Here is a 14094-nt window from a genome sequence, read left to right on the forward strand (position 1 = left end):
CTCACCTTGACCAGGACATCCAAGCTGCTCTGAGCTGGTGCTAGATGAGCCGATGGGAGGAAACTTCTCATGGAATCCAACATGGAGTGGCCTGAAAGCCACTCCACGCTGAAGGAGCTGTGCCCTTCAAGAGAGGGGAGGCGCACAGTTCCCTGCTTCAGGCTCAGTGCTTTCCAGGCATCATCTCTGTCCCAAACAGGGCCTTTCCTCCATGGGCAACATACTTTCTTACCAGTGTGAAACTGCTCCATTTAAGGGGAAACTTTTTCTCCTCCTCTTCCTCCACTTCCTCCTCCTCCTCCTTCTTTGAGCCAGAGAGCATGAGTGCACACGGGCAAGTTGGGGAGGGGCAGAGGGAGAGGGAGAGAGAGAATCTTAAGCAGGCTCCACCCTCAACGTTAGGTCATGATGAGCTGAAATCAAGAGTCAGACGCTTAACTAGCTGAGCTACCCAGGCACCTCCAAACTTTTTTGTCCAAACTTCCTACTTTATCATTTGCTTTACTTATGAACATTTCCAGGCATTCCTGAGACCTGAAAATAGAGGTCTTGGATCAGGTGGGCACTTGCCCCACTCACTCCCTGATTCCCGTCATCTACGTGGCAGAACGGAAGGGGTTAACAGTGTGGGTTTCGTCCCGATACTTGGGGCAGCGGCGTGGCATGTGGGGTTCCACTAAGAAAGTTCTTCCTGCTTCTGAACCACACTCAGTCCCCTCTCTGTGTCCACCTAGAGAAGCACGAGGGACAGAGGCCTGGCTCTCAAGCCTCCTGCCCTCCAGGTAAGGACTTCTAGCCCCGTGCCATGGACGATGAACTCGGCTCTGACAGTTGGACCTGGGAGTGGGATCAGGAGGTGTTACCTGGCCAGCCCTGGAGGTGGGACATTGCCAAAAGGGCAAGCTTTAGGAAGCACATGGAGACCCAGGCTGGGCCTGACACTGAGCCAACTTACAAAGCACAGTCAGACATCCCTCCCGTCAGGGCAGGTGGATCAGGTGGGCCAGGATGGCAGCCGTCTGGCCCTGATGGTATGAGCATAATTGTGGAGTGAAATCTAACTTAGGTGGACATCTACTCACTTGCTGCCAGGCTCAGAGGAGAATGAATGGCACCCCACTCCTGCCTATGAGAGGTGGGCTCAATTTAGGTTCTGACGACAGAGAAAGCACCTCGGCGGAAGCCCAGACAAAAGCAGTCGACATCCCCTAAATTTAACCTCCAGGTGCTAGAACTGTAAAGGACTCTAGGGATCATCTCCTTCAACCTTGAAAACCACGGCCCATGGACACAAGAGTCTTACCACCATGACAGAGCCGGCTAGTGGCCGATGGCTTCTCCTCGTTCCATTACGGGTTCTCATCAGTCAACCCTGATGCCCACTTTGCGTGACAAATATAATGACCTTTTAACTATCTTGATATGAAGTTTATGGATAATACAACTTCCCTATATACATAATAAAAAATCAATATAATGCCCTGCATGTAATATAAGGCAGAAAGAAAAGGGAAGTCATTCATAATGAGGTAGTTCAATAAGTAAATACACAGGCACAACTACGCTCAAAGACAATCACCATGAACGCCATAGCTACAAATGTAGACTGATAGAGATTTGTTGTACTGGTGACTTAAATACCTTAAGTATTGTTGCTCTTGATTATGCGATTTCAGCTCTTAGAGAAGGTGTACCCAAGACAAGGCCCAATCTCCCCTCTTTAGGGAAATTTAAGCCCAGGTTCCCTGGGGAGCAAGTGAGGCTGTGTTCTCTGGGAGGCACGATCCCAGGGCAGCAAGAGTGAGGGGAAAAAGGACAGCAGCAGCGGAGGGTGGAAAGCCCTCCTGGAGGGTGCGTTCCTGAGTAACTCACTTCTCAGACACATTGCCAGCAGCATGAGTAGGCTCGGCTCCGTAGGAAGTCTCTGGAGAGACCCGATGGGGAAATCACACATTGGGACAGTCCACTGGGAGGAGAGGACTGGGAACCCTTATGCCCCTTGGCTAAAGTTGGTTCTGGCGGGAGCTCACTCTCCTGCCCCTCGGGGTTATGTCCTCTGGTCCCCAAGGCAACTGCACCCTCTCGAGTGTGGCTTTTGATCTGACTCTAGAAGCGGTAGGAATATCCTGAGACTCAGGGCCTAAGGGTGCAGTGCTGGTTGGCCTCAGGTGGTGGCACCATGATGACTTGAAGAGGGTCAGGTCGGACAGGCCGCTGAAGGTTGGGGAGGCAGGAATGGCCAAGAGGATGCGAGGAGGTGAAGAAGCTGCGTCTGATGCCACATTGTGGTTGCATTCCTGGGAGATTGGGTGTATGCTAAAACCTTTAAAAAATTGTTTTGTGTTTATATATGCAAAGAAGTTTTTAATGTTTATTTTTTGTTTATTTTTTTTTTATTTTTTTTTCAACGTTTATTTATTTTTGGGACAGAGAGAGATAGAGCATGAACGGGGGAGGGGCAGAGAGAGAGGGAGACACAGAATCGGAAACAGGCTCCAGGCTCTGAGCCATCAGCCCAGAGCCCGACGCGGGGCTCGAACTCACGGACCGCAAGATCGTGACCTGGCTGAAGTCGGACGCTCAACCGACTGCGCCACCCAGGCGCCCCAATGTTTATTTTTTAAAATATTTTTTTTTTTTTGAGACACAGAGACAGAGCATGAGCGGGGGAGGGGCAGAGAGAGAGGGAGACACAGAATCTGAAGCAGGCTCCAGGCTCTGAGCCTGATGCAGGGCTCGAACTCACGAACTGGGAGATCATGACCTGAGCTGAAGTTGGATGCTCAGCTGAGCCACCCAGAATCCCCTAGAAAAGAGTTACGTTTTAAGCTCAGATCATTATGAAGACATTTTTCAACCTATTTAAGTGTTTAGTGGAGTACTACAACTACTTGTGGCCGGGACGCTTCCTTGGGTTGTGGGGAAATGACAGCTGACATCTGCGAGTTCCGGGCACTGCTCTACGGTCTTTGTACGGGTTAAGTCACTGGATGTGCACCACAACCCTGGGAGGCAGGTACAACTATGATCTATATTTTACTGACGCAGGAACGGGGGCCAGAGAAGTTCACACACCCAGTGAATAGCTGAACTGGGGTTTGAAGCCCAGAGGTCTGGATCTGGAGGTTATATGCTCAGCTCCGGCATCCCAGACCTTCATCGACTAGATGCCGGTGCTGTCCCCGACCAACCGTGGGGCAGTCAAAGCGCTCCTGCAAATTTCCACCCTGTCCCGTGGGAGCAGTGTCTTCTCCCCAGTCCTGACGTCCCGTTCACGGACCCCCGGCCGGCTCAGGTCACCACTTTGAGCTCCTGGTTTACCAGCCCAGGTGGGATCAGGGATGGGACGGGAAGGAGTGGGCCCTGGAGCAAAGGGATGGAGGGGAAGGAAGAAGGGTTTGGAACATCCCCGTGAGATCCTTTTCGTTATACTTCTAGATGGCAAGACAGGCTGGCCCTGTGCCACAAGTGATGGGTGAAGGTTTTCTGGAGTGTTAGCTGTTGTCTCCCACATGCTGGTGGGGCACCAGAAAAAATAAAAAAGAGAGAAACCCAAAACCCAAAAGCAAACCAACCTTCTGTTTTCGTCTTACAACTCAGGCCTTGCTCTTTGTGGCCAAAGCCTGCTGGGGGGTCACCAGGCCTGTGGAGCCCCTGGTGGGCCAGTTGGATCCCATCTGAATCTCAGTTCTGAGAGCGGCTTTGAAACCCAGCCGCTGCCAGAAACGTCTGGTGATTGTGGCCACACAGACCCCGAGGGCTGGTTTCTCCCTGCAGAGCTTCTGACAGGCATCTGCACAGGGAAATCTAGCTCCCAGCCTCTTGGCGGGTGGTCTCAGATCTGCGAAGCCACCAGGCGAGGGGCGCCCAGGCCAGTGAGGGTGAGGGGTAAAGGGAAAGGTATGAATGAGCTCTGGAATCCCCACAGCTGATGGGAGAGCCCTTCTCATGTAGAGAGGAGCCCAAGCTCTCTCCTGGGACCAAAGCTGCCTTCCATTTCCTCCATCAGCCAAGATGACATCTGAGACTGTCACCCTCTCACGTACTCCTCTGAAAGATAAAGCAATAATAACGATTATGGCAAAGCCTCATCTGCTACCTGCCGCGTCCCGAACACTGTTCTAAGCTCTTCGGTACGTTAACCGTGGCAACAACCCTGTGAGATGCGTCATCATCAGTTACCCCCATTTCACAGATGGGAAAACTAAGTCACAATGTGTTTAGGTGATTTTCCCATGGTCATGCCATCCAATAAGTAGCTTCTGGGCCTGTGTTTCTAACCACTCTACCTACTGTCCCTCTGCTGTGGTGCAGAGCAACACATGGCCCCCCAGGACCCGCTCCCGCCTGGCCACACGGCTGCCCTGCCACATAGAGCAGGGGACATCCAGTCGGGCAGTGGTGGCCCTGGATCAATGATCACAGCCATCTTTGAGTTGAGCCACCTGTTGGGGATCCGGGCTGCTTCTCCCTACATCCTGCCCTGGGATGACATTGCCACCGCACTCCTGGCTCGCTCTCTCTTGTTAAGCCAGACTGGGTTCCAGGTCCCTGGGGGTTTCAGAGGAGGCCAGAGCATGGCCGATTCCAGGCTGATGCCTCCTTCCGCTCCACTCTGGTTCCTTGGGCCTCCTGATCTCCCTTATGCCTGAGCTCACCCCTGGCCCTCTCCCCCTGGAAGAGCCTGGCACCCACTCCTCTTCGTTCTCTGGGCTCTGAGCCTCTACAGCACTCCAGGCCCTGGAACAACAGCCCTCCTGTCCTGGGATGTCCTGGGCCCTGGATGCACAAGGTCAGAGAGGAGACGTTTGATGGTGTGTAGCTGAAAACCAGTATCCGTTCTTCTTGAAATGAGTAGCTACTTAATTTCATACCAGCTTGTGATGGCTTGTATTCTAGAACAGGGAAAACAAAACAAAACAAAACAGATGGAGAAGAGAAACAAAAACCAACACAAGGAGAGTTTTCATTTCGAATCACGTAGGTCCTTGGGGCGCCCGGGTGGCTCAGTCTGTTAAGCGTCCGACCTCGGCTCAGGTCACGACCTCGCAGGTCATGAGTTCGAGCCCCGCATCGGGCTCTGTGCTGTCTCTCAGAGCCTGGAGCCTGCTTCGGATTCTGTGTCTCCCTCTCTCTGCCCCTCCCCCACTCATGCTCTGTCTCTCTTTCTCTCAAAAATAAATAAGCGTTAAAAATGTAAAACAAAATAGAATCACATAGGTCCCTGTTTATTTGCACCTGAAATTCCGGAATCAAAGGAATTCCAGGCCTTGCCAGCAGACCCTGAGCCTTCCTTTCCCTTTGGGGGTGGGGGTGGGGGGGACAGGAGGCCCAGGTACGCGAGGACGCCTCCCGGAGCCGAGCCGGGCTGAGCCGGACTGAGCTGGACGGCAGCACAGATGTGGTCCGTCCCGCTGCTGCGCAACCGGGCCCCGAAGCGCTCCGTGCGCCGCTGCCCGGAGCCCGAGCGCCCAGCCGGCCCTTTGTCATCCACCACCCAATGCGCGTTCTCCAGCGGGCACAGCAGGGACCCTGCCACGGGGGCCTCTGCCCGAGCGGTGAGCGGGGATTACGGGCCCGGCCCGTTTTTTGCAGCAGATGGTAGCGCTTAGAGCTAAGCTGCATGCGGGTGCTTTGAACATCTTGAAAAGATTTCTTTAGAAGTTAAACTTGGCTTGGGAGCGACAATATGGTTCGGTCTGTGGCTTTGAAAAGGCCTCGGGGTGGGGTGAGGGGGGTGGCTGTTTCATGTTCCCCTGCCTCACCTCCCTCTTGTTCGTGGAACCCTGTTTCTCACGCGTCTGTGGCCGCAGGGCTCCCAAATACTGTTCTCCATTGTTTGGGAGTCACGCTCGCACAGTTGCCTGTGCCGCCCGGGCCGGCCATCCGCCCCTGGAGGGCACACTTAGGTGGCCAGGGGCAGCTGGACAGACCCACGTCCTCGGGGCGCCCCGCGAGGCAGCGCTGCGAATTGCTGCTGCTCTGCTTCAACCGGCCGAGGGCTTGCCCAGCATCCAGACAGGGCTTCGGGTCCCCAGCCTTTTGGCACCAGCCAGGACCAATTTGCAGCTTCTTGGATCCTGCAGCTCATGGCTAATTGCACCGGAATAATACCCTCCAAATCCCCATCCTCGGCTTGTCCTATTTAACGAATCCTTTGAGGGACCAAGAGCTGGATAATCTCTGCGCTCAGATAATGCCTCCCCTTCCCACCCCACAATTTTCCTGTCCTCAATGTGGTCATTCTGAACTCCTTCCGGAAAGACCCAACCTTCTCCCCGAGGAAGCTGGGGAGGAAGGGACTTCAAATTGGCAGAACAGAAGCGTCAGCCCAGCCAGGCTGGCCACCGCAGCTCCTGGAGCCTCGCAGCCAGAAGCAGGCTCCATTGACCATTCATGAGATGTCAGGTGGGCTACAGATGGGAACATGGCGTTATTGATTTTTACTAGCCTGCTAAAATTGAAAGGAAAAAAGGCCTCCTTAAAGCTCGCGGTTAAGCTTTGTTTCCTAAATGATGATTCCAGGGCTCCGAGTTTGTCAAAGGCAAATTTAAAATATCAGAGCTGTTGGAGATATAATAAAATGAAATCTTCTTACAGCCATTAACTTCAGAGAGGAGGGGATCTCGGCTCAGCCTTGGGGCCTGGAGGGAGGAGTGGAGGGAAGGGAGAGACTCAGAGCAGAGAGGACGGAAGCCAAGTGAACAAAACCCACAGCTCCTCCTCCCTAGGCAGCCCCTTCCGTAAGATCGGACGTGGATATAAAGAAATGAATTCGAACTGCTGTAAATTGACACCAGTTCCCCGGCTGAGCAATGACAAGGAATGGAACCAGGAGCCCGATGGGCCCCATCAAATGCACTGACTTGGAAAATGGGGGAAGTTTGGGGTCAGATGGATGTGCTCCCAGGGGAAGACGCTGCAGGAGGAGGAGGCCAGATCGTCCCCCGCCCCATGACTTATTTAAAGGTTGTTTTCTTTGTTGTTCGTCTTTCTGAGAGGTCTCCTGCTTCGACCACAGGGGCTGCTCCCCCGTTCTTGGTGCCCTGAGGACACGGTCATGTCTGCGGAGAGATTCACGCTTGCCTTCAGCTTTGGATTGGTGTGGCGCTTGGCACCATTTTGCCGTTGGCGTGCTCTTGTTGGCTCATTTTCCCCCGAGTCTTTGCTCCTAGCAAAGCCTCTTAGAAAAACTCCCCGCGAGCTCACCGAAGGGTGTGTGCTCTTAAGGTGCCTCGGAGAAATGAGGTCCTGCTTGTGACTCTGCATCACTGAATCCCCCAGCATGGGTGTACGGGCCTCTATGTGTGTGTGCACCTGTGTGTGTGTGTGCATCCACGCATCTACGTACGTGTGCGGTCACCGTTGTGCATGTACGTGCCTGCATGCGTGTGCGTGTGTGAAGGTCTTTATCCGCCTGTCAGACTGAGGTGGGAACGCCGTTTGGCTGATGCTGGCTTCCTCCTGAACTGCACAATGGCACTGCAGCATTGTAGAAAATATATTGATTGATTGATTGACCTTTTTGAAATTAAAAGAGCAAGGAGCTGGGAGCCACGAGACCAAAATCTGACCGATGGATCGACCAGCAGATATCTATCGAGCACTGGGCAGCATGCGCTGGGCACTAAGGGGGATTCACAGAAACAAACAATATCCTTCCTGCCACCCTCCCCCACCAATTACAGAATGTGTGCGTCAGTCACCAGTTTCCGCTAGGTCATGGGACCGGAAGTCCGCAGGTCACACAGCTTCAGAGTTGGACAGGCCCTCTCACCTCACCCTCTTACCTGACTTCTTACCTCACCTTAGAGGAGGAAGCAGACCCTCTGGGGAGTTGAACGGAATCATGCTGGGTCCCCTGGAGTCCTGATTCTCCTCGGTGATGGTAGACCAGCTGAACAGACTTCTATGACATCATGCAGGCCCCGCTGTCCGTGGGCCCAGTGGAAGTTTGACCTCCCACCTTTAGGACTTCTCCTCTATCAGATGGGCAGGGCGATCATTCCCAAAAGCTTGGGAAGCTCAGCAAAAATGCCTTGGGAACCTCTTTAAATCTGCTCTGGGGATTTTTGGGGAAGACTCAGATTAGACCTACCTTATTACAGTGATTACACAACAGTTAAGTCTCCTGTAGCCTCCTGGAGGGTTCTATACCACCATCCATCTTATTCTCAGAACAGCACCAGGACGTGGTACTATTAGTGTTGATAGTTTTCACGTGACGACACTAAAAGCTCAGAGAAGTGGCACGACTTGCCCGAGGGGGCACAGCGAGTGAGCGGCACCAGGATTTGCACACGAATGCCAACTGGAGAGGTACAAGTGTAAAAACTTCGGCAACCCCAGTGGTGTTTGCCTCTATCGTTCCTGCTGACCATATAGCACTTATTCACTGCCAAAAGCACTGGCAATTTTAAGTTTTACTTATTTATTTTTGAGACAGAGAGAGAGAGAGAGAGACAGAGCAAGTGTGGGAGGGGCAGAGAGAGAGAATGCCAAGCAGACTCCCCACTGTCAGCACAGAGTCTGAGGTGGGGCTTGAACCCACGAACCGAACCATGAGCTCATGACCTGAGCCGAACGAAGTCAGATGCTGAACCAGTGGAGTCACCCAGGCATCCCAAGCACTGGCTATTTTGATGTTAATGCAGACAAAGTATGCTCCAGCACCCCTTTCTAAAGCCCAGGTTGGGTGATTGGACTGATACATTTCTAGTGACTAACCCAGTTTCAGTAAGGGTTGGAAGCCCCTTGTGAAACCTCATGCACCAAGAGGGGCTGTGATTAGGTCTGTGCTGTAACACATTAACACAGAACGCTAAATGATTGGAGCCTTGTAGCTGGGGGGAATATTCCTTGCCCATCCCTAAGAAAGAAAAATGACTTTTGCAATGATTTTTTTTTCCATTTTAGAAATAAAAAATGAATTAAGCTTCTAATGCCTTGCACGCAATTTCAAAGTGATGACCAAATTCCTTTCTTCGCTGGTATTGAAATGTTCTTGGTCAGGGGTGGTCAACTTTCAGATATCCTGACGCTCAGTCAGAAAGACACAAAGGGTACCACGCATTATACTCTGGTATACATAGCATCACCACACCCCACCCCAATTTGAAGAAGCATAGCATGGAGATCTGGTTTGATGTTGGGGGCGCTGTTTGTGGCAAAGTCTTCAGGAATAATGGCATTTGGCTACATGAAATAGAGCAAAAGGGAGAGGTTAGTTGGTCTTCTAGCAAGCTGGGGTGTTTTGTTATGACTCCATTTTGAGGACATAACTATGGAGGTGCTGGAAATTTCCAGGACAATCTCTCATATACCCTTCTCTGATCTACCCCGCCCCTGCCCCCTTTAATTAGGTTGATTGGTTTGTCCCTGACTGTAACCAAGGTAACCAGGGCCTAGCAGAAAGAATAGTTCTTGGGTCTTGTTTCCAGTGAGAGGATGGGCATTGGGCAAGGGTTTAACTCAGAGGGGACCCCACTGACCGAGGGAGCGCAGAGGCTCCCTTCTCAGAGCTGCCCTGGCTGAGTGATAGCTGAAAGGCTGGAAGTACCACCGGGAGACAGAGGGGGACCCAGCACTGTGGATAGATTTTATCACTTTCATGAATACTTCAAATTACAGGCATTAGTTCCGAGGCTTTGTCTAGCAATTGGAGCCACAGCAATTGGTTTTTGTTCATTGATTTACACGGATGCATATTGTACCTGGCTTCCTGGGATACATAACTCGTGTCGCGGAGTTGCTTTTGTCTTATGGAATGTGAGAGAGAGAAAATATCACAGGGAGGGCACTCTCCCTGCCATGAGTCTGATCCGTTGGGGTGGGGCAACATCCAGATCATGGTGGGTCACGGACAGACAGAAGTCAGGCACCTTGCGTATTTCCCCGGGGCTGGGCTCACACCCGCAGAGGTCCCATGCTTGGGACAGGCTTTCTCCACCTCTGCAGCATTTACGTATTCTTTGTTTTGGGGGCTCTCCCGTGCCTTGCGGGACGCTTGGAAGCATCCTTGGTCTTTACCCACTAAATGCCAGTAGCAACCCTTCGCCCAGTTTTGATACTCAAAAATGTCTCCAGATATTGCCAAAACGCCCCCAGAGAGCAAAATCAACCCTGGTGCGAAACCACTGACTCAGAGTAACCAGAGACTCGAGCAGACCCGGGCTTGCTACAAGCCCTGGTGTAGTCCCGGGAATGCAGGGATCCCAGGGACGCCAAGATGTGTGGGGGCTGGAGGGTCACTCACTAGGGAGAAAGGTCTCACCAGAAAAAATAAACGACTACTTCAGTTACAACAAAATCAAGTAGGTTGATTCTTTTCTAAACCTTGCATTGGCCCCAACACTCCACTTACGTTATCTAACTTACTTTTCACAACAAACCCATAAGAGTGGCCCCTGCCTCGTTATTCTCATTTTGCGGATGAGGAAGCCGAGGCGAAGAGAAATAATTTGCCCAAGGCCAAAAAGCTAACTGGATGCAAAACCGGGATCTGACCCCAGGACGACTTGGCGACTTGGAGCTTTCTTTCTCGACACTGGATTGTTCAAGAGCCTGGAGAAGTGGGCTCAAGCTGACTCCCTTGGGGATACTTCTGCACCTGCTTTGCAGCTTTTCCCACTGACAGGGGAGCTGCTGGCCCAACTCTCTGCATGGCAATGCTCAGGAAAAGCCAAAGAATGACCCTGCTTAGTGGCACTGTGACAGGGAACTGTGCACTCCCTCCAGCGGAAGGACCGGGACCCTCTTCCCGGGTCACAGGGCAGAATCCTGGGAGCACGGCTTGGCAGTGACCAAGGTTCCTTTCTTCTGGGCTCCCAAGGTCCCCGGGAGAAGCGGGAGAAGCGTCTGACTCAGCCAAAAGCTGCCACCCGCCAGCATCCTGCATTTAACCTCCCCCACTCACTCTGGAGTCCTGTTTACTAAACAACACTGCAGCACTGAGGCGGGGCCTCTGGGGAGCACAGCTAGGTGGAAAGGCAAAGGTCAAGAAGCAGGGTCAAAGGGCTGAGACCCTGGGGAAAACGGGAGATTAAACATCCTCCTTTTCAAATCGGGAGGTTTGGATAATTAATTGGTCCCCGAACATGAGAGCCTTGGATGATTGTTCTGGGCAGTGGCCATTCAGGTCAAGGGCCAGGGCCGGTAGAATCGGGATGCCTGCGGGAAAGCCCTGAGAGGCCAGAGCAAAACTAACCCCGGTGCTGGGCACACAGGGTCCAGAGGCCAGAGGCCCCCAGGAGGGAGCAGGTCCGCCCCCCACTGGCCAGAGTGGCTCCCTGCTCAAGGGTGGAGCAGAGGGTGAGGGGCCCGGGGCCCAGGGGTGGGGGCCGAGGGCGTCCTGAGCAGCTGCTAAGTGCCCTGGAAATGAAGCGTAAAGGGCTCTTAGGCTTTCCTTTCTTCTTCTTCCTAAAACGATCAATCCTAGCCCTCTGCCTTTGCGTGTGTGATGGGCCTGCCGTGAAGTACACTTAAGGAATCAAGTTTTCTAAAATTCTATAAATCATTATTCTGGCCTTCTCCCCACACCCTTCACAAAATCATTTGTCTACTGAAATATTTAGTGCCTGTGTGTGCACGCTGTAGGTAGGCGAGAGTGAGGAGGGGCGGGGAGGGGGCAGTGCTGTCCTGCACGGGCACCCATCTCCGCTCTTTCTGCGCCCTGTCACTGTGCTGCCACGGCCCCCCGAGCTAGGGTCTGGGGGGGGCGGGCAGTGGTGGGTGGAGGGTAAGTTGGCCTGTGGATGGCGGGGTGGGCAGGAGAGCATAGAAGCACCGGCCCTTTGCCGGATTCCGTTCTCTCCCCGTGAAGGTTGGGGCCTGGTTCCTCTGCTTTCAACAGGGCTGGAAGCTCTGGCACTTGCCAGAATTTTCCATCCCCTCCTCTCACTGCCCCTTATACACGCGACAGGCCAGACCAGAGCAGCACAGCCCAAGTCCCAAGGCAAGGCCTGATTGATTTGCAGCTGTTGATCTGTTTAATGTCCCTTCTCCCCAAGCGCCCATCTCCACGACAGAGGTGCTACGTTACCTCGCGGGCCTGGCTGCTGGCTGCTGACACCCCGCGCCCAGAGGATGCTTGGGGAGGTTACAGGTGCAACAAGCAAAATGAAAATCCATAGTTTTTAAACCTTTATGAATTGAGAATGTAAACCTGGAAAATGGATCTGGAGTTACTAATGGACAATTGGTCTGACCGGCCCATCCATCGTCCAGGCGCTTGGCCGCGAGCACTCCCATTACAGCTGCTCCTGAAAATGGAGACCCTGTCCATCCCCAGCCCTCCTTCCCTCCCTCCCTTCCAGAGGCCGGGGAAACAACGCAGGCCCGAGAAGGGGACCCGCAGACAACCTGCAGGCAGGCCCCTGTGCCCCGCTGAGGCTGGAGGACGGTGCTGGCAGGGGGAAGGGGGTAATGGGTGCACGGGAAGGATTCTGGCCTCATAAGCTGGGCTAGGACTTTGACCAACAAGCGGCCACGGACCAGAGAAACAGAGCCACGTCCCCACCTCCGGCCCGGCTCGGCCCAGACCCAAACTTGCAAATACCTGCTCTGATACAAAAAGAGACAGTATCTAGGGGCGCCTGGGTGGCTCAGTTGATTAAGCGTCCGACTTCGGCTCAGGTCATGACCTTATGGTTTCTGGGTTCACGCCCCGCATCAGGCTCTGTGCTGACAGCTCGGAGCCTGGAGCCTGCTTCGGATTCTGTGTCTCCCTCTCTCTCTGCCCCTCCCTCACTCGTGCTCTGTCTCTCACTCTCTCTTTCTCTCAAAAATAAATAAACATTAAAAAATTTTTTGAAGAGATACAATATCCCAGCCAAGCACTTGCACTTGATTCAATAGCCATGCTATGGACTGGGGAGTCCAGCCCTGGAGTCCTCACCGGTCCTAGGATCTGTTCATATGTGAGCACGCTGACCCCTCGGGGCCCACACACTTGCCCTACTCTGCCATCCCTGGGAGTCACTCACCTTTTCTGACCGTTCCGTTTCACGTTCCCCCCTGGCCCCAGCCCTGCACTCCCCACACCTTGTCGGCTTTCTTCTCTCCACGTGTGTTCACACTCGGACATACTGTGTATTTTACTCATTTGTTGGTTTAACACCTGTCTCCCTACTAGGAGGTAGGCTCTCTGGGGGCAGGGGTTATTGTCTGTTTAGTACAATAGTTTCCCCCCCGAGCACCTGGAAAAGAGCTTGGAACATAGTGCATGAATAGTAAATACTTGCCAAATGGATGAACAGCCGTCTCAGAGGTGTGAGGTTCCTCCTCAGTTTAACCCAGCGCCTCTGTCCCCCAAGAAAGTCAGGGTCCGCCTTCCTGTTGCTCCCTGTAGAATAGCTGACTGAGTCTGCCAGACCCCGTCTTAGCTGCCTGGCGGTTTCTGCTTCTCCAGCTCAGGCCTGCCTCATTCTCCCGTCCCGGCTGCACGATAGTTCACTGCCGGGCTCCCAGACTGGGTGCCCGTTCGCTTCAGCAAGCGCCCCCACTCAGAACGTCTGCACACAACTGCCACTGAGCTGGCACTCCCTAAAAGTCACCGTGGGCTTTCCCTCTGGGCAGTAGCATGAGCCACTCCTCATGCCCAAGACCACGGGAACAAGGGGACCAGGTCAACCTTTCGTGATGAGGCTATGAAGTCTACCCATGATCGACGAGGGCAGAAATAAATGGCTCTGAGAAATAGAAGAAGAGAGAAATCAATAAATATTAGTTTCCTTCCTCTTTCCCCTCACTTTCTCAATGCATAATCGGGGGGCATTTGTGAAGCTGATGATGGTGTCAGTTACTCTTTGCTGCAGTAACAAATAAGGGTTATTTTTAGATCATGCTGCCATGATGGTTTATTTCTTCTTCCTGCCGCATTGGCCCGTGGCTGGGGGGGGCCTTTGTTCTCTTTACGATGCAGGCTGATGGAAGAACTGCCATCTTTAACATTCCCCATCGTAGACAAAAAGAGAACATCCCACGGACTGACGTTCTCTTAAATCTCCTACCTGATAGTGACACCTACACTCCCACTCACTTTTCATTGGCCCGAGCAAGTCAAGTCACATGGCCCCACTTAACTTCATGGAGCAA

General features: G+C 53.0%; 1 pseudogene; it reads right to left on the bottom strand.

The window, feature by feature from the left end:
* Positions 1-592: 592 nt before the first annotated feature.
* The window catches only part of LOC122470015, a 52914-nt pseudogene continuing 39412 nt past the window's right edge, over positions 593-14094 (bottom strand).

The sequence above is a fragment of the Prionailurus bengalensis genome, chromosome D3 (assembly GCF_016509475.1).
Source record: "Prionailurus bengalensis isolate Pbe53 chromosome D3, Fcat_Pben_1.1_paternal_pri, whole genome shotgun sequence".
NCBI classification, from domain to species: domain Eukaryota; kingdom Metazoa; phylum Chordata; class Mammalia; order Carnivora; family Felidae; genus Prionailurus; species Prionailurus bengalensis.